The 18,595-nt window shown below is 44.1% G+C and overlaps 1 protein-coding gene and 1 pseudogene across 1 annotated transcript in view; both read left to right on the top strand.

Moving 5' to 3' along the window:
- LOC126953165 (profilin-2-like) overlaps positions 1-18,595 on the top strand; it is a 362,177-nt gene that overhangs the window by 271,240 nt on the left and 72,342 nt on the right. The gene's annotated exons all lie outside the window — the stretch shown is intronic.
- On the top strand, positions 65-802 carry LOC126953350 (uncharacterized; annotated as a pseudogene).

Raw genomic sequence — 18,595 nt, 5'->3', positions numbered from 1 at the left:
TCCTGCGGCCTCGGGGTGGATCTCGGACCCGAAGTCTCGGGGAGACCCGGACTGTCCGTGGGTGATGTGGAGGGGTAGTGACCTGCGCCCCCGCCGTTGTCACTCACAGGCCTCGCTCTGGTTCTAGTAGCCGCTCAGGGTCCGCAGGTTCATTCGGTAAACTGTGCGTTGGTCTTGGCGGTCCCTGTCTTCTCCTCCCAATATTCCGGCCCCTCCTGCTCCATCCACGGCGCCCGCGGCTCCATCCTAGGACTCGCGGCGTCGCTGTCAAACCGCACTAACTGCGTATCGTACACTTAGCCCATGGAGATGAAGCGGGGGCATCCCGCGGCCGGGCCGGGACGTGGCGGTGTGGAAATACCTCAAGGAGTGGAAGCCTGAGGGCGAGGGGGGCGCTGAGACCCTCCCGACCCTCCTCCCGGCACCGCAACCGGGTTCCCGCGCCCCCGCGGGGCGGACCCCTAGCTACTCCCCAAGAAGCTGTTTCCCTCCCGACCCCGCACTCACCCGCACAAGTCGGGGTCAGGGCCAGGGCTCCCGAGAGCAGCAACAGGAGGGTCCGGGCCGCCATGACCCCATCCTTGGCGACTGGGGAGAATCGGAGTCCTGGTGGGTGCGTGGGAACTCTAGAACCGGGACCGTGGCTACATTGATTGACGTCTCTAGAAACCCGACAGTCAATAGGAGTGAGAACTGGGGCCGCCCGGTGAGTATCCAGGAAGAAGGACCAGACTCAGGTTGAGACAGGAAGAAGAGAAACTTCAGTTTGAAGTTGTATTTGTTCGTTCTCACACTGCTATAAAGAAATACCTGAGACTGGGTAATTTGTAAAGGAAAGAGGTTTAATTGACTCACAGTTCTGCATGGCTGAGGAGGCTGCCCCATGGAACTTACAACCATGGCAGAAGTGGAAGCAAACACATCCTTCTTCACATGGTGGCAGGAGAGAGGAATGCAGATCGAAATGGGGAAAAGCCCTTCATGAAACCATCAGATCTTATGAGAATTCTCTCAGAATCATAAGAACAGCATGGAGGTACCATACCCATGATCCAATCATCTCCCATGAGGCCCCTCCCCCGATACACAGGGATTACAATTTGCATGACAATTCAAGATGAGAATTGGGTGGGAACACAGAGCCAGACCATATCAGAAGTGCATCATTAAGTCCAAGCCATACTCAAGACAGGAAATTAAGCAGCACCTCTGGAAGGGAACAGTATTAAAGGATTTGAATATATGTTTAAAGCCAAATTAAAACACTTGTTTCAGGATTTTGAAAATCAAAGTTTTTTTTTTATCTAATTATTTTTGTTAATGCCTTTAGCTTGTCTTTTAATTTAATTTAATTTAATTTAAGTTCCAGGGTACACGTGCAGGATGTGCAGGCTTGTTACATAGCTAAATGTGTGCTATGGTGGTTTGCTGCACCTATCAACCCATTACGTATGTATTAATCCTGGCACGCATTAGCTATTTTTCCTAATGCTCCTCCTACAACTGCCCTCCCCCAGCAGGCCCCAGTGTGTGATGTTCCTCTCCCTGTGTCCATGTGTTCTCATTGCTCAGCTCCCAATTATAAGTGAGAACATGTGGTGTTTGGCTTTCTGTTCCTGTGTTAGTTGGCTGAGGATAATGGCTTTTGGCTTCATCCATACCCCTGCAAAGGACTTGATCTAATTCCTTTTCATGACTGCATAATATTCCATGGTATATATATACCATATTTTCTTTGTGCAGTCCATCATTGATGGGCATTTGGGTTGATTTCATGTCTTTGCTATTGTGAATAGTGCTGCAATGAACATACACATGCATGTATCTTTATAATAGAATGGTTTATTCTCCTTTGGTTATATACCCTGTAATGGGATTGCTGGGTGAAATGGTATTTCTGGTTCTAAATCTCTGAGGAATCACCAAATTGTCTTCCACAATGGTTGAACCAATTTACATTTCCACCAACAGTGTAAAAGAATTCGAATTCCTCCACAACCTCGCCACATCTGGTGTTTATTTACTTTTAAATAATTGCCATTCTGACTGGCATTAGATAGCATCTCATTTGTGGTTTTGATTTGCATTTCTGTAATCAGTGATGTTGAGTTTTTTTCATATTTTTTTGGCCACATGTATGTCTTATTTTGTGAAATGTCTCTTCATGTCCTTCGTCCACTTTTTAATGAAGTTTTTTTCATGTAAATTTGCTTAAGTCCTTTGTAGATTCTGAATATTAGAACTTTGTAAGATAGATAGATTGCAAAAATTTTCTCCCATTCTGTAGGGTGTCTGTTTGCTCTGATGACAGTTTCTTTTTCTGTGCAGAAGCTCTTTTGTTTAATTAGATCCCACTTGCCCATTTTTGCTTTTGTGCCAGATGCTTTTGGCGATTTCTTCATAAAATCTTTGCCCATGCCTGTGTCCTGAGTGGTATTGCCTAGATTTTCTTTCAGGGTTTTTTTATAGTTTTGCGTTTTACATTTAAGTCTTTAATCTATATTGAGTTAATTTTTGTGTAAAGTGTAAGGAAGGGGTCCAGTTTCAGTTTTCTGCATATGGCTAGCCAGTTCTCCCATCACCATTTACTAGATAGGGAATCCTTTCCCCATTGCTTGTTTTGTCAGGTTTGTTGAAGATCAAATGGTTGTAGATGTGCAGTCTTTTTTTTGTGAGTTCTCTATTCTGTTCCATTGGTCTATGTGCCTGTTTTTGTACCAGTATCATGCTCTTTTGTTTACTGTAGCCTTATAGTATAGTTTTAAGTGGCGTAGCATGATGCCTCCAGCTTTGTTTTTTTTGCTTAATATTCTTTTGGCTATATGAGCTCTTATTGGATCCATATGAATTTTAAAATAGTTTTTTTCTGATTCCATAATAAGCTTCTCTTTTAAAATTAATGATTAAATGTTTGAGACATCACAGAGCCTTGGGTGCTTAGGAGAAAACAGTTTGAAACAGAGAAAGGAGATGCAACAGTATCTCTGAATTTTTCTTGTGAATACCTTTAATAACAATGTTGTTTTCAATGAGTTAACACAGTTGAGAACATACAGTAACTAGATCAAATAGTTCCAAGACTTCAGTCCCATAAAAATAATGCCTCAAAAATAAAACTTTGTTCTGTCTAAGATGTCTCAAATTTAGTGGAAGCATGTCCCAAGCGCCAGTTTTCTTATTGAAATATCATCTTCACTAAATATTTGTCTACACTTAAAAAACAAAAAACTCTGCTATATGGAGTAGCCATTCTTTTGTTTCCTTAATTCTCAGTAAACTTGCTTTCACTTAGAAAAACATTGCCTAATCAAATTGCTTTTCATTTACAAAAGTGTGAATCTCATACTTCAGTCAACACATCTAGCTTAACATGATGCCAGTAACTTTGGTTTGAAACAGTAGCCTGAAATGGTTAGCTCAAATTGAGAAACAAGGTTTTTTCAAAATCTAGCTATTTGGTGGGCATTCCATAATAAACTTAATATCTTTTGCTCTGGTATTGAATGAGATGTGATAGAAGTCATTTGGAGACCACTGTGATTTTTAAATCACACAGCTATTATGTGCTTCTGAAGCTTTTTTTGTCTTTTTAGCAGTCCTATTCTGTTTTCCATTCACATTTACTATTCCATCACTGGTTATTCCTTCCTACTCTTTTCATGTTTGATTTATTTTGATCAATGATGTGCATTTCCAATTCCGTAAAAGTTTAATTCAGTTTTATGTGTGGTAGAATGTAACATCAAATCCTTTGAAAGATGGAATTACCTTGCACAGCAGATTGAACATTGTAAAATTGAAAATCTGGAGAGATGCCAGTGAGCCAAGGGTTAAATGACCTATTTTTAGCCAAGGTCATTTTCATGGCATCCTGGTCCTCTCTGTTACGTGGCTCCTTACAATTCTCTGTGGTTTGCTTCCAATGTAAGTAGTTCTTGTTAAGGATCCTTGCAATGAATTTTGGTATTCTTTTCTCTCACATTTGTTTTTAAATTATACTTTAAGTTCTAGGGTACATGGGCACAACGTGCAGGTTTGTTACATATGTATGCATGTGCCGTGTTGGTTTGCTGCACCCATTAACTCGTCATTTACATTAGGTATTTCTCCTAATGCTATCCCTCTCCCATCCCTCCATCCCACAACAGGCCCCAGTGTGTGCTGCTCCCCATCTTGTGTCCAAGTGTTCTCATTGTTTACTTCCCACCTATGAGTGAGAACATGCAGTGTTTGGTTTTCTGTCATTGCAATAGTGTCTCAGAATGATGGTTTCAAGCTTCATCCACGTTGCTACAAAGGACATAAACTCATCTTTTTTATGGCTGCATAGTATTCCATGGTGTATATATGCCACATTTTCTTAATCCAGCCTATCATTGATGGACATTTGAGTTGGTTCCAAATCTTTGCTATTGTGAATAGTGCTGCAATAAACATACACGTGCATGTGTCTTTATAGCAGCATGATTTATAATCCTCTGGGTATATATCCAGGAATGGGATAGCTGAGTCAAATGGTATTTCTTTTTTTTTTTTTTAACGGAGTCTTGCTGTGTCTCCCAGGCTGGAGTGCAGTGGCGCGATCTCGGCTCACTGCAAGCTCCCCCCCCGGGTTCACGCCATCCTCCCGCCTCAGCCTCCCAAGTAGCTGGGACTACAGGTGCCCGCTACCATGCCCGGCTAGTTTTTTGTATTTTTAGTAGAGACGGGTTTTCACCATGTTAGCCAGGATAGTCTCGATCTCCTGACCTCGTGATCCACCCGCCTCGGCCTCCCAAAGTGCTGGGATTACAGGCTTGAGCCACCGCACCCGGCCGGTCAAATGGTATTTCTAGTTCTAGATCCTTGAGGAATCACCACACTGTCTTCCACAATGGTTGAACTAGTTTACACTACCAACAGTGTAAAACCTTTCCTATTTCTCCACATCCTCTCCAGCATCTGTTGTTTCCTGATTTTTTAATGATCACCATTCTAACAGGTGTGAGATGGTAGCTCATTGTGGTTTTGATTTGCATTTCTCTGATGACCACTGATGATGAGCGTTTTTTCGTGTGTCTGTTGGCTGCATAAATGTCTTCTTTGAGAAGTGTCTGTTCATATACTTTGCCTAGTTTTTATGGGGTTGTTTGACTTTGTCTTGTAAATTTGTTCAAGTTCTTTGTAGATTCTGGATATTAGCCCCTTTGACAGATGGGTAGATTGCAAAAATTTTCTCCCATTCTGTAGGTTGCCTGTTCACTGTGATGGTAGCTTCTTTTGCTGTGCAGAAGCTCTTTAGTTTAATTAGATCCCATTTGTCTAATTTGGCTTTTGTTGCCATTGCTTTTGGTGTTTTAGTCATGAAGGCCTTGCCCATGCCTATGTCCTGAATGGTATTGCCTAGGTTTTCTTTTAGGGTTTTATGGTTTTAGGTCTAACATTTAAGTCTTTAATACATCTTGAATTAATTTTCGTATAAGGTGTAAGGAAGGGATCCAGTTTCAGATTTCTACATATGGCTAGCCAGTTTTCCCAGCACCATTTATTAAATATGGAATCCTTTCCCAATTGCTTGTTTTTGTCAGGTTTGTCAAAGATCAGATGGTTGTAGATGTGTGGTGGTATTTCTGAGACCTCGGTTCTGTTCCATTGGTCTATATCTCTGTTTTGGTGCCAGTACCATGCTGTTTTGGTTACTATAGCCTTGTAATATAGTTTGAAGTCAGGTAGCGTGATGCCTCCAGCTTTGTTCTTTTTGCTTAGGATTCTCTTGGCAATGTGGGCTCTTTTTTGCTTACATGTGAATTTTAAAGTACTTTTTTCCAATTCTGTGAAGAAAGTCATTGGTAGCTTGATGGGGATGACATTGAATCTATAAATTACTTTGGGCAGTATGGCCATTTTCATGATATGGATTCTTCCTATCCATGAACATTAGATGTTCTTCCATTTGCTTGTGTGCTCTTTTATTTCATTGAGCAGTGGTCTGTAGTTCTCCTTGAAGAGGTCCTTCACATCCCTTCTAAGTTGTATTCCTAGGTATTTTATTCTCTTTGTAGCAATTTTGAATGGGAGTTCACTCATGATTTGACTCTCTGTTTGTCTGTTATTGGTCTATAAGAATGCTTGGGATTTTTGCACATTGATTTTCTATCCTGAGACTTTCCTGAAGTTGCTTATCAGCTTAAGGAGATTTTAGGCTGAGACGATGGGGTTTTCTAAATATACAATCATGTCATCTATTTACAGGGACAATTTTACTTCCTCTTTTCCTAATTAAATACCCTTTATTTCTTTCTCTTCCCTGATTGCCCTGGCCAGAACTTCCAACACTACGGTGAATAGGAGTGGTGAGAGAGGGCATCTCTGTCTTGTGCCAGTTTTCAAAGGGAATGCTTCCAGTTTTTGCCCATTCAGTATTACATTGGCTGTGGGTTTGTCATAAACAGCTCTTATTATTTTGAGATACACTCCATCAATACCTAGTTTACTGAGAGTTTTTTTTAGCATTAAAGGCTGTTGAATTTTGTCAAAGGCCTTTTCTGCATCTATTGAGATAATCATGTGGTTTTGTCTTTGGTTCTATTTATGTGATGGATTATGTTTATTGATTTGTGTATGTTGAACCAGCCTTGCATCCCAGGGATGAAGCTAACTTGATCATGGTGGAGAAGCTTTTTGATGTGCTGCTGGATTTGATTTGCCAGTATTTTATCGAGGATTTTTGCATCGATGTTCATCAGGGATATTGGTCTAAAATTCTCTTTTTCTGTTGTGCCTTTGCCAGGCTTTGGTATCAGGATGATGCTGGCTTCATAAAATGAGTTAGGGAGGATTCCCTCTTTTTCTATTGATTGGAATAGTTTCAGAAGTAATGGTACCAGCTCCTGTTTGTAACTCTGGTAGAATTCGGCTGTGAATTCATCTGGTCCTGGACTTTTTTGATTGGTAGGCTATTAATTATTGCCTCAATTTCAGAGCCTGTTATTGGTCTATTCAGGGAATCAATTTCTTCCTGGTTTAGTCTTGGGAGGGTGTATGTGTCCAGGAATTTATCCATTTCTTCCAGATTTTCTAGTTTATTTGTGAGAGGTGATTAGAGTATTCTCTGGTGGTAGTTTGTATTTTTGTGGGATTGGTGGTGATATCCCCTTTATCATTTTGCATCTATTTGATTCCTCTTTCTTTTCTTCTTTATTAGTCTTGCTAGTGGTCTATCAATTTTATTGATCTTTTCAAAAAACCAGCTCCTGAATTCATTGATGTTTTGAAGGGTTTTTTATGTCTCTATCTCCTTCAGTTCTGCTCTGATCTTAGTTATTTCTTGCCGTCTGCTAGCTTTTAAATGTGTTTGCTCTTGCTTCTCTAGGTTTTTTAATTGTGATGTTAGGGTGTTGATTTTAGACCCTTCCTGCTTTCTCTTGTGGGCATTTAGTGCTATAAATTTCCCTCTACACACTGCTTTAAATGTGTCCTAGAAATTCTCACATGTTGTGTCTTTGTTCTCATTGGTTTCAAAGAACATCTTTATTCCTGCCTTTGTTGTTTACCCAGTGGTCATTCAGGAGCAGGTTGTTCAGTTTCCATGTAGTTGTGCAGTTTTGAGTGAGTTTCTTAATCGTGAGTTCTAATTGATTGCAGTGTGGTCTGAGAGACAGTTTGTTATGATTTCTGTTCTTTTACATTTGCTGAGGAATGCATCACTTCCAGCTGCATGGTCAGTTTTGGAATAAGTGTGATGTGGTGCTGAGAAGAATGTATATTCTGTTAATTTGGGGTGGAGAGTTCTGTAGATATCTATTAGGTCTGCTTGGTGCAGAGTTGAGTTCAAGTCCTAGATATCCTTGTTAACCTTCCATCTCATTGATCTGTTTAATATTGACAGTGGGGTGTTAGAGTCTCCCACTATTACTGTGTGGGAGTCTAAACCTCTTTTTAGGTCTCTCAGGACTTGCTTTATGAATCTGAGTGTTCCTGTATTGGGTGCATATATATTTAGGATAATTAGCTCTTCTTGTTGAATTGATCCCTTTACTGCTATGTAATGGCCTTCTTTGTCTCTTTTGATCTTTATTGGTTTAAAGTCTGTTTTATCAGAGACTAGGATTGCAACCTTGGCTTTTTATTTTCCATTTGCTTGGTAGATCTTCCACCATCCCTATATTCTGAGCCTATGTGTGTCTCTGCACATGAGATGAGTCTCCTGAATACAGCACACTGATGGGTCTTGACTCTTTATCCAATTTGCCAGTCTGTGTCTTTTAATTAGTGCATTTAGCCCATTGACATTTAAGGTTAATATTGTTATGTGGGAATCTGATCCTCTCATTATGATGTTAGCTGGTTAGTTTGCCCATTAGTTGATTCAGTTTCTTCCTAGCATCGATGGTCATTACAATTTGGCATGTTTTTGCAATGGCTGGTATGGGTTGTTCCTTTTTATGTTTAGTGCTTCCTTCAGGAGCTCTTGTAAAGCAGGCCTGGTGGTGACAAAATCTCTCAGCATTTGCTTGTCTGTAAAGGATTTTATTTCTCCTTCACTTATGAAACTTAATTTGGCTGGATATGAAATTCTGGATTGAAAATTCTTTTCTTTAAGAATGTTGAATATTGGCTCCCACTCTCTTCTGGCTTGTAGAGTTTCTGCGGAAGGATCTGCTGTTAGTCTGATGGGCTTCCCTTTGTGGGTAACCTGACCTTTCTCTCTGGCTGCCCTTAGCATTTTTTCCTTCATTTCAACCTTGGTGAATCTGACAATTACGTGTCTTGGGGTTGCTTTTCTCAAAGTGTATCTTTGTGGTGTTGTCTGTCTTTCCTGAATTTGAATGTTGGCCTGCCTTGCTAGGTTGGGGAAGTTCTCATGGAAAATATCCTGAAGAGTGTTTTCCAGCTTGGTTCCATTCTATGCATCACTTTCAGGTACACCAGTCAAATGTAGATTTGGTCTTTTCACATAGTCCCATATTTCTTGGAGGCTTTGTTCATTTCTCTTTACTCTTTTTTCTCTAAAGTTCTCTTCTCACTTCATTTCATTAATTTGATCTTCAATCACTGACACCCTTTCTTCCACTTGATTGAATCAGCTACTGAAGCTTGTGCATGTGTCACGTAGTTCTCGTGTCATGGTTTTCAGTTCCATCAGGTCATTTAAGGTCTTCTCTACACTGTTTATTCTAGTTAGACATTTGTCTAATCTTGTTTCAAGGTTTTTAGCTTCCTTCTGATGGGTTTGAACATCCTCCTTTAGCTCAGAGAAGTCTGTTATTACCGACTTTCTGAATCCTGCTTCTGTCAAATCATCAAACTCATTCTTTGTCCTGCTTTGTTCCGTTGCTGGCAAGGAGCTGCAATCCTTTGGAGAAGGGGTGCTCTGGTTTTTAGAATTTTCAACTTTTCTGCTCTGGTTTCTCCCCATCTTTGTGGTTTTATCCAACTTTGGTCTTTGATGATGATGACCTACAGATGGGGTTTTGGTGTGGATGTCCTTTTTTTGATGTTGATGCTATTCCTTTCTGTTTGTTAGTTTTCCTTCTAACAATCAGGTCCCTCAGCTGCAGGTCTGTTGGAGTTTGCTAGAGGTCCACTCCAGACCCTGTTTGTCTGGGTATCACCAGCGGAGGCTGCAGAGCAGCAAATATTGCACAACAGAAAATATTGCTGCCCGATCTTTCCTCTGGAAGCTTCGTCTCAGCAGCGCACCCGGCTGTATGAGGTGTCAGTTGGCCTCTATTGGGAGGTGTCTCCAAGTGAGGCTACACAGGGATCAGGAACCCACTTGAGGGTCCAGTCTGTCCATTCTCAGAGCTCAAACACCATGCTGGGAGAACCACTGCTCTCTTTAGAGCTGTCAGACAGGGATGTTTAAGTCTGCAGAAGTTTCTGCTGCCTTTTGTTCAGCTATGCCCTGCCCCCAGAGGTGGTGTCTACAGAGGCAGGTGGGCCTCTTTGAGCTGTGGTGAGTTCCACCCAGTTCGAGCTTCCCAGCCGCTTCATTTACCTTCTCAAGCCTCAACAATGCTGGACTCCCCTCCCCCAGCCAGGCTTGCCGCTTCACAGTTTGATCTCGGACTAGCAGTGAGCAAGGCTCCGTGGGCGTGGGACCTGCTGAGCCAGGCATGGGATATAATCTCCTGGTGTGCTGTGTGCTAAGACCTTTGGAAAGGCATGGTGTTTAGGTGGCAATGTCCCAATTTTCCAGGTACAGTCTGTCATAGCTTCTCTTAGCTAGGAAAGGGAAGTCCCCTGACCCCTTGCATTTCCTCGGTGAGGCGATGCTCTACCCTGCTTTGGCTCACCCTCCATGGGCTGCACCCACTTTCCGACCAGTCCCAATGAGATGAACCAGGTACCTCAGTTGGAAATGTAGAAATCACTCATCTTCTGTGTCGATCACACTGGGAGCTGCAGGCCAGAGCTATTCCTATTTGGCCATCTTGGAATGAACCTTCTCTTACATTTCTATAAAAAACAGGTATATTTTTATTTGAAAAACTCTATTTTAGGAAATATAATCAAGTAACTAGCAGGCTGCCCGGCACTGGTGTAAAATACAAACCTGTAAAGCCACCCTGGGCTGCTGCCCATTCACATCCCCCAGAAGAAGACTTCATCCTGAGTCTTGTGATTAGTATTCTTTTGTAATTCTTTAAAGATTTGTGCAATAAGTATATATGTTCCCAAAGCAAATACTAGTTTTGCTGGTTTTTAAGCTTCCTATACCGCAAATTCCTACTGCATTTATTTTCCCATGATGCACATCAAGTATAGGAGTTATCTGTGGTGTGGGAGGCTGCCGTTCATTCATTTTTACTGCTGAAGGTTTACATTTTATGGTTATACCACAATTTCACTACTTTCCTTTTGATGTATATGTGGCTGATTCCAGTTTTTGCAATAAACATTAGTGTGCACGTCTCCTGTGCACATAGGCAAGAAAGCCCCCCGGAGTGTACGATTAAGAATGGGTTGGTTGGATGATACATTGTATAGGACTTAAACCCTACTAGATAATGATAATATGATTTCCAAAGTGATTGTGGCTGCTTAAACTTTTACAATAAATATGTAATACTTGATGTTGATGATGTGTTCTGAAAACACTGAGTTGAAGGAATTGAGTTAAAAGCCACTATCTTGACTGCAGAATTACAGCAGGTATTTTTATTCAGACTCTGTTAATAACTTCCTGTGGTTTACTTGTTTCTCATATACCACAGCATTATACTTTTGACATATAGATTCAGAAAATGCTTACTTAAAGCCCGATCACATAGAGTTATTTTATATATTAGGAAAATTTTATAATAAAAAGGAAAAAATGGAGGAAGAGAGGGAAAGAAGGAGGAATGGAGGAAGGAGTGAAAGAAGAAAAGAAGGAAGGGGAAGGGGAAGGAAACCGGGGTGAGAAGGAGGGAGGGAGAGAGGTTGAATGGAAATAGAGAAGACAGGGTGGGAGGGAGGGACGGAAGGAAGGAGAAAGGGAAGAAACAAAGGAGAAAATAAACTAAAATAAAGAATAGGTGTAGAGAAACTAGAAACTCTTATATTATGAAAATAGGAGGACATAAAACAGATGTAGTTAACCTCTATAGAATAATGGAAATGTAAGAGAGCTTTATTAGTTATTTGTTGCTGTGTAACAAACTACCCCCAAATTTAGTGACTTAAAGCAACAAACATAGACAAACTCAAAAGCATAATGCAAATACCAGCAAAATGGAGCCAATGCAGGCAGAAGAAGTTGAATAAACAAAAGGATTTTACAAATTGGGATAAATTAGAGGACACTGGTGTGCAGATGAAAATGATTTTGTAGTCCAAATCCTCCAAAAAACAAGTGCCATCATGGGATTAAAGTTACAGCATTTTATTAGGGGACACAGCTGTCAGACAATATTGCAAGGGAGTCAGGTTACCTTGGGAAAGGCAACAGACCAAGATGTAAGTGTGACCCTCCCATGATGTACAGAAGGAGGGAAGATTTACTGGACGTGTCCTAGACCACAGGTAATCTAAGGAGAGTTGAGCAAGGTCATGGAGGAGTCCTCGAGCTACAGTTGGCCATCAGAAGAGTCCCCCACCTCCCAGGAATGTCCTGCCTTAGTGTCACTGGTATGACCCATCACTGGTTGGGAACAGCCCATGGGAAGCAGGGCCTCAGCACCGATGCTACTGAGGACATTAGAGCACAGGAGCAGGGCCTTGGGAGATTACCCAGGAGTGTGACTCACACCTTCTGCCCTGCTGGGTCTGGGCCCTTGGAAATCAAATCCTCTCGGGCTGAATTGCTGGATGATTCTGCTCACACTTACAATGAGGTAAGGGAAACCAGAAGGCCCCCAGGTGGATCTCTGGTTTCCACACTTCTGCCCTCATTGTTTGAAAGTAGTCATGCCTCGTCCTGGGGATGAGGATCTATTACCTGGGCCTGTAGAGGAGGAGACTCTTCTTCTCACTAGGTGGTCTCTGGGCTCATACTGTCCACACTTCTCTGGTGACAACCGTAATGTGTATTTCTGTGGGCTGTCTTTTGTCTCCTTTTAAGGGTACCCTCCTTTGGAAACCAGGACCTTCTACCCTGCACAGCCCAGTGTTGGGAGATAAAATATGCAAAATACCCTAGTGGGTGAATCAAAGGGATTGGACATGGAGCCAAACCTGCTTCCACCTTTTGATTTCTGGACCCACATGTTCTTCCTATTAAGAACACAGCACTATAGAAACATCTCTGATTCAAACAATGCAGCCTATATTGAAAGATGGCACCCACCCCTCAGAGTGCTTCCTCCAGGCTGGCACTGAGCTGTGCCTATAGAAGACCTGTCCAGCATTCCTTGTGGCTGGCAGCCCCTGGGTGATGCAGATAGATGGTGATAGGATTAGTGGAACCCACAGCCATGGAAGCATTGAAAATTTCCCTGCCAAGTGGGTCTTTCAGGCAGATAATGGGCTAAGAGCACTGCCTAGCCTGTGGATCAGGAACGTCAACAGCACCCGGAAAGTGGTTCTGGCTGTGTCTGAGAGCAGGACAGGAAAACCCACCCATGGAATAGGTGCCTAACCCTGTGAAGATGAACCTCTGGCCCTTCCAGGATGGAGGTTGCTAAATATAGTCAACTTGTTACTTAGTGGCTAGTTAGCCAACTAAAGAAGCAGTGCCCCACTAGGGCACATCATGGGCCTCAAATGCCGATGAGTTGGACATTCAGAGGTGGCAGCAGCTGGATCTGCCTTGGTAGGGGGGAGTCAGTGCTGCTGGCCCCATACATGGCCTCATGTCTGCCACTGTGGCTGCTCCATTCATGCGCCCATCCTACCAGGCCTGGGCTCACCCATGGTGAAGGCAGCTAACTTCCATTTGTCTGTTTGCTTCTTCAGTGCCACTTCAGACTTGGGTGTTTTCTGTGGGGGTCAACATGGGATTCAGGGTCAACATGGGATTCAAACTCAACCCGGGTGGACCATTTTCATTTCCTGATGAATGCTGTTGGGCCTGCGCAATTTATGACTTTGTGGGTCAGAAAGACACTTGGAATCACATCATTGCTTGATGTTCTGTGGTCAAGCATTCTATCTAATCAGGACAAGAAACACTAAAAGTTGCTTCTGACAGGGGCCATATGTCTCTGCTGTGGATGACTTGATCTTACTCCAGAATTGAGACCCTCCACTGTGACTCTCCCACTGGTGCTTGGTTCAGCTCCATCCTGCATCTTTCCCTACCACTGGCACCACCAGCACCATGGGATCTGAGGGATGCTGGCTGCTTGCACCGTGGCCTGGATCTGCTGCAGGGTCCTTCCCTGTGTAGGCCACACTTGAAGCTGGCCTCCTCCTATGTCACCTAGAGTGTGGGCCAAAGCAACTTACCTAGATGTGGAATGTGGTGTCGTCAGAACTCAAAGAACCTCATCAGGCAGTGTGCTTTCTGCCTTCTGGTGAGGATGCAAGATGAAACAGTTTGTCTTTTACCTTGGAGGGGACACATCTGTAAGCTGGTAAACACTTGGCACTTGTTCACCCAGAAAACATCACTTCAGTGGCCACTTTTTTTTTTTTTGAGATGTAATTTCATTCTTGTTGCACACTCTGGACTGCATTACCGCCACCTTGGCTCACTGCAACCTCTGCCTCTCGGGTTCAAGTGGTTCTCCTGCCTCAGCCTCCCAAGTAGCTGGGATTATAGGCATGTGCCACCACACCCGGATAATTTTGTATTTTTAGCAGAAACAGGGTTTCTCCATGTTGGTCAGGCAGGTCTCCAACTCCTGACTTCAGGTGATCCACCCACCTTGGCCACCCAAAGTGCCGGGATTACAGGCATGAGCCACTGCTCTCGGCTGAGTGGCCACTCTTGAAGCTCTGTAAAGTTTGTCTTCACATTCTGGATTGCATGTGTTTTGCCAAGGACTACAGTGCACCTCTTACCTGCTGCTCATCCACCCCAGTCAACAGGAAGTTGTCAATAAAACGAGCTGATTTAATATCCTATATCCAGTGTGGCTAGTACAGTCTTAAGACTATGCTATAGAGGGCAGGGGAGTTACAAATAGCCCTGAGACAAACTATAAATAGATGTTTTGTGGATCCCACATGAATGTGAATCACTCCATATCCACTTTCTAATTGAAGTGGAAAGGAACGCACTCACCAGATCCACAGCTACATGCTGTGTGCCCGAGGCTTTATTAATCTGCTCTATCAGTGATATTCAGACAACGTAGAAGTTGCAATTATAACTCCTACTTGGCCATACTTGGAGTAATTTCATTCATTCTTTAGACCTCATCAGGCTTCCTCGGGGACAGGTTGCTGAATTACATAGACACAATAGACAGCCTCAACACCACCCCTCATCCTTCAGCTCTCTATTAGTGGTGCAACCCCAAAATACTTGCAGTGTCTTCCACAAGACGCACCTGGGTCACGCTATGATTTTTGATTTGGGCCAGATGGGGGCAGTGTCAGAGGTTTCCCTTGGGCTTTCAGCACAATGACAGCCCTTACTCTATAGACTAGGGACCCAGTGTGGGGGTGACTCCACCTAACAGTGCATCAGTGTCAATTATGCACTCAGGGAATTGGAAGATAACGAGGGCTGAGTCTATGGATCCAGTGGTCCCATTGTAGGCCATAATGTGTCCAGGTTTACTCCCTGGCCTCCGTAAGCTGTGATGAGAGACATGATGGTGCTGTGGGCATCTGGGCATCCATGTAGCTCACACCTAGTGTTAATAATCCCCCCAGTTCTGCCTGTTTCCTTTCCCCAGTGTACAGTCTCCTGTGTAAATTACTATAGGTTCCTCTGCCGAATGACTGAGGGAATTGTCCCAGCATATACTTCCGTGGGGTTGCAGGGTCTTTCTCCTAGGGATATGGACTCCTCCTCTGTCACTGAGATCTGAATCTTGTGGAATCCTCCTCTGTCACTGAGATCTGAATCTGAATCTTGGTTGAGGTCTAGCCATTGAGGATGGGATCGTGACTTTGTATTGGGTCAAACACCTTCACCCTCCTGCTCCTCAGTTCTTTCTTTCTTATCATAGACATCAAGCAGCGCTCTTGTTGGCTACCTGTCCTAACCTTGGGACATCGCCCTCTATTAACCTTCCCCACACTACCTGCAGCTCGAGTCCTCTTGGCTGCTCCTCTGAAGTTGCCATAGTAACCGTGCCTCTGGCTTTTCTGGCTTTTGCAGGTCACTGTCACCACTTGGTCTCTGTCTCTTCAGGGCCACACTCTTCCCAAGGATATTAATAAATGCAACTCTGAGACCATCTTTACTACCATATCCCCAGCCTGCAGAGTACAATACCCAGACACTTCTTAATGATGCAGGTCCCTCTCACCATCACGTTCCTGAGGCTCTGGTGGAAAGTGTGTCCTCTGGCCCCACTTGTAGAGCATGGTCCTGGTGGGCCTTCCCCATGCCCACTTTCCTCAGCCTCGTTATTCCATCATCTACATGTTCCAGAGCAACTAAGACATGTCTACCTTGTTGAGAGTTGGGCATCTTTTTTTCCAGTTTATATGGATTCACCCCAGCAGTGGAATAACCTCCATTTGTCAAAGTCCTGGGGTGTTTGATAAACCCGTGCCCTGAGAAAGTGCCTCTAAGCCAAATGATTTTTATTCATCCAGACTGAAATTCTGGTTCCTTAATCAAAGGCCCTCAAATTCCAATCCCAGAAGTGGTCCCCAGCCTCCTATGGGGACGTGACAGCTAGTTCCTGCAACGCTCCTAAGTGGGATTCCCATGGCATCATAGGGATGAGGCTTCTGTAGCATCTTCCAGCATAAGAAGTGGGAACCATTACTAGAAAAGGGTGAGCTCCCTCTGCATGCCCCGAAGATCCTAGACAGCACCCATCGCATAATCCTATTCCAGTTTGCAGAATCTCAGGTTTCCCCACCAGGGCCCTGACTTTCCTGTAACAGGCCTGCCTTGGCTGAGTGTCAAACATCTCTGGAGCACTGTGGCCCTCATAATGATGTCTTCAGCTACCATTCCATGCTATCTGCCCTTTTGTTACAGGAGATAAAGACCTCTCCATGAGATACTGCAGAGGCTGTCACATGTAGCCAGTGACAGCTGTTAACATTCCGCAGATTCTCATGATCCTTTCATAGGGCAACAATGCAGCCGAGCAGTAACCAGCCAACTCCCCTGTCTTTGTAGGTTTCCCCCAACCCCATCCTTATTGTACAGGGCATTCTATCACCACACCTGCCATAGCACCCTCTAACCAGGGCATCTTCTCAGCTCAGCACTGGTGAGACCCACAGCAGCTCATCTGCACCTTGTGCCATGGAGTTTCTGTGTCCCCCACCAACCCGGGTGGCATCCTCTTGGCCTGCCAGGCAGTGGAAAAGCTTATTTCAGATTCTCATTTTTGCCTGTTTTCATGGATCACCCTTCATGCCACTTGTGTTAATTAGGATCCCTTGAGGAGCAGACCCCAATACAGTGGTAAACGTGTAAGGCTTTATTAGGGCAAATACTTGTGAGAGAAATTCATGAGAGAGACAGAAAATGCTGGGAAAGCCATCAGACCACAAAGCAACTCTGAGCCCCAGTGATGCAGAGAGTTCAGGAAGGTCAGTTGGAAGCAACCCAGACCCCGTGCAGGCTAAGGGAAGTTCAGTGAGGGTGGCAGGGAGCTCTGGAGCTTCAGGCAGCCTTCAGAGAAGAAATGTTTCTGCCTTAATTTCTGCCCTGCTTTCCTCAATCATTGACTGGAAAAGACAGGGGGCAGGTGTGGTCTCAGAGCAAATGTGGCAATAGGTTTCAGGATTCAAAAGTTGGGGCCATCACCAATTCTGCTTCCTCTAGCTGAGGGGCTGGGATGTGCATTCTCACGACTGCCAGTGATCCAGTGGGGAGAGAGGAAAAAGGTTGATGATAAAGAGTAAAAAAAGGTATTAATGGATGAACTGACACCTTTAAGTGGATGAGAAGGGATGACGTTTGGGGCACCAGAAGAAGAACTGGCTCTTTCTGGGAGCAGGATGGTTAACCCACAACAGTCCCCCACGTGGTAAAATGCCTGACATGTGGTGCAGCCGCAAATGCATGAGCAGACAGTGGTGGAATCTGGGAAGTTGTCTTCTAATGTGTTCAGTTTTCTCAGTGAGGTAGGAACCAAGGTCATCAGCCGACGTAAGAATGGGGAAGGAGGGTTGGATATGTGAGCACACAGAGAAGGTGTGTAAGAGTCACCCAGGTCCGGAGGAGGCTGAGGGTAAGCCATGCAGGGAGAGGGTGATTGCTGGCCATGGTGGGGGATCCCCATGAGGTCTGGGTCGTGAAGGTACAGAGAGCAGTCAGTGTGCTGTGTGTTGCTCTCCTGCAGCTCAGGGAGCAGGTGCAGGGTAGGCAGAGGTAGAATCCACCAGCTGTGTAGTTTTGCCAGGTGAGTGTGACAACTCAAGGGAGAGGCAAGGGAGGGATAGAAATTATTTACCATAGAATTCAAAACAGGTAAGGAGGGAGGAGAGGACACCAAGGGTGAGTAACAGGGAGTAGATGGCAGGATCACTAGATTGGGAATCTCAGTGGGGTGGAAGGATTGTTGGAATTGATGTACTGCAGAACGGACTTCAAGCCTGGAATGCAGGCACATAGACAATGAGTAGTCACTGATATTACATCACAGCATATGAAAAAAATGACAGCATCTGTGTCCTCAGAGCCTGTGGCCACCTTGCATGGGATGAGTGGAAAGATGGCCAGAAGGGGGGAAGTGAGAGATTGAGAGCATGGAAGGGTTGGGGTTCTTAGGCATGATGAGGCCTAGAGGATGACAAGGGCACGAGATTCAGGCAGAGAGAGGAGAACGTCATGGAAGAGAGGAGTTCCAGGATCTGAGAGGCCAGGGAGAGAGGGCATCTTCTCTGCTGTATGGGTGTCTATTGCTGCCATAGCCATAAAAATTACCACAAACCAAGTGGCTTTAAACAGCACCTAATTATCATGTCACAGTCGTGTCGGTTGCAAGTCCACACAGTCTCACAGGGCTAATATGAACGTATGGGCAGGTCTGCGTTCTTTCCTTGAGACTCTGGGGAAGAATCCACTTCCAAGCTCATTCAGGTTCTTGTCTGAATTCACTTC

This window comes from Macaca thibetana, chromosome 4 (genome assembly GCF_024542745.1).
Source record: "Macaca thibetana thibetana isolate TM-01 chromosome 4, ASM2454274v1, whole genome shotgun sequence".
Classification (NCBI taxonomy): domain Eukaryota; kingdom Metazoa; phylum Chordata; class Mammalia; order Primates; family Cercopithecidae; genus Macaca; species Macaca thibetana.
The sequence above is the reverse complement of the archived record's forward strand: the minus strand, read 5'-3'. Positions and strand labels throughout refer to the sequence as shown.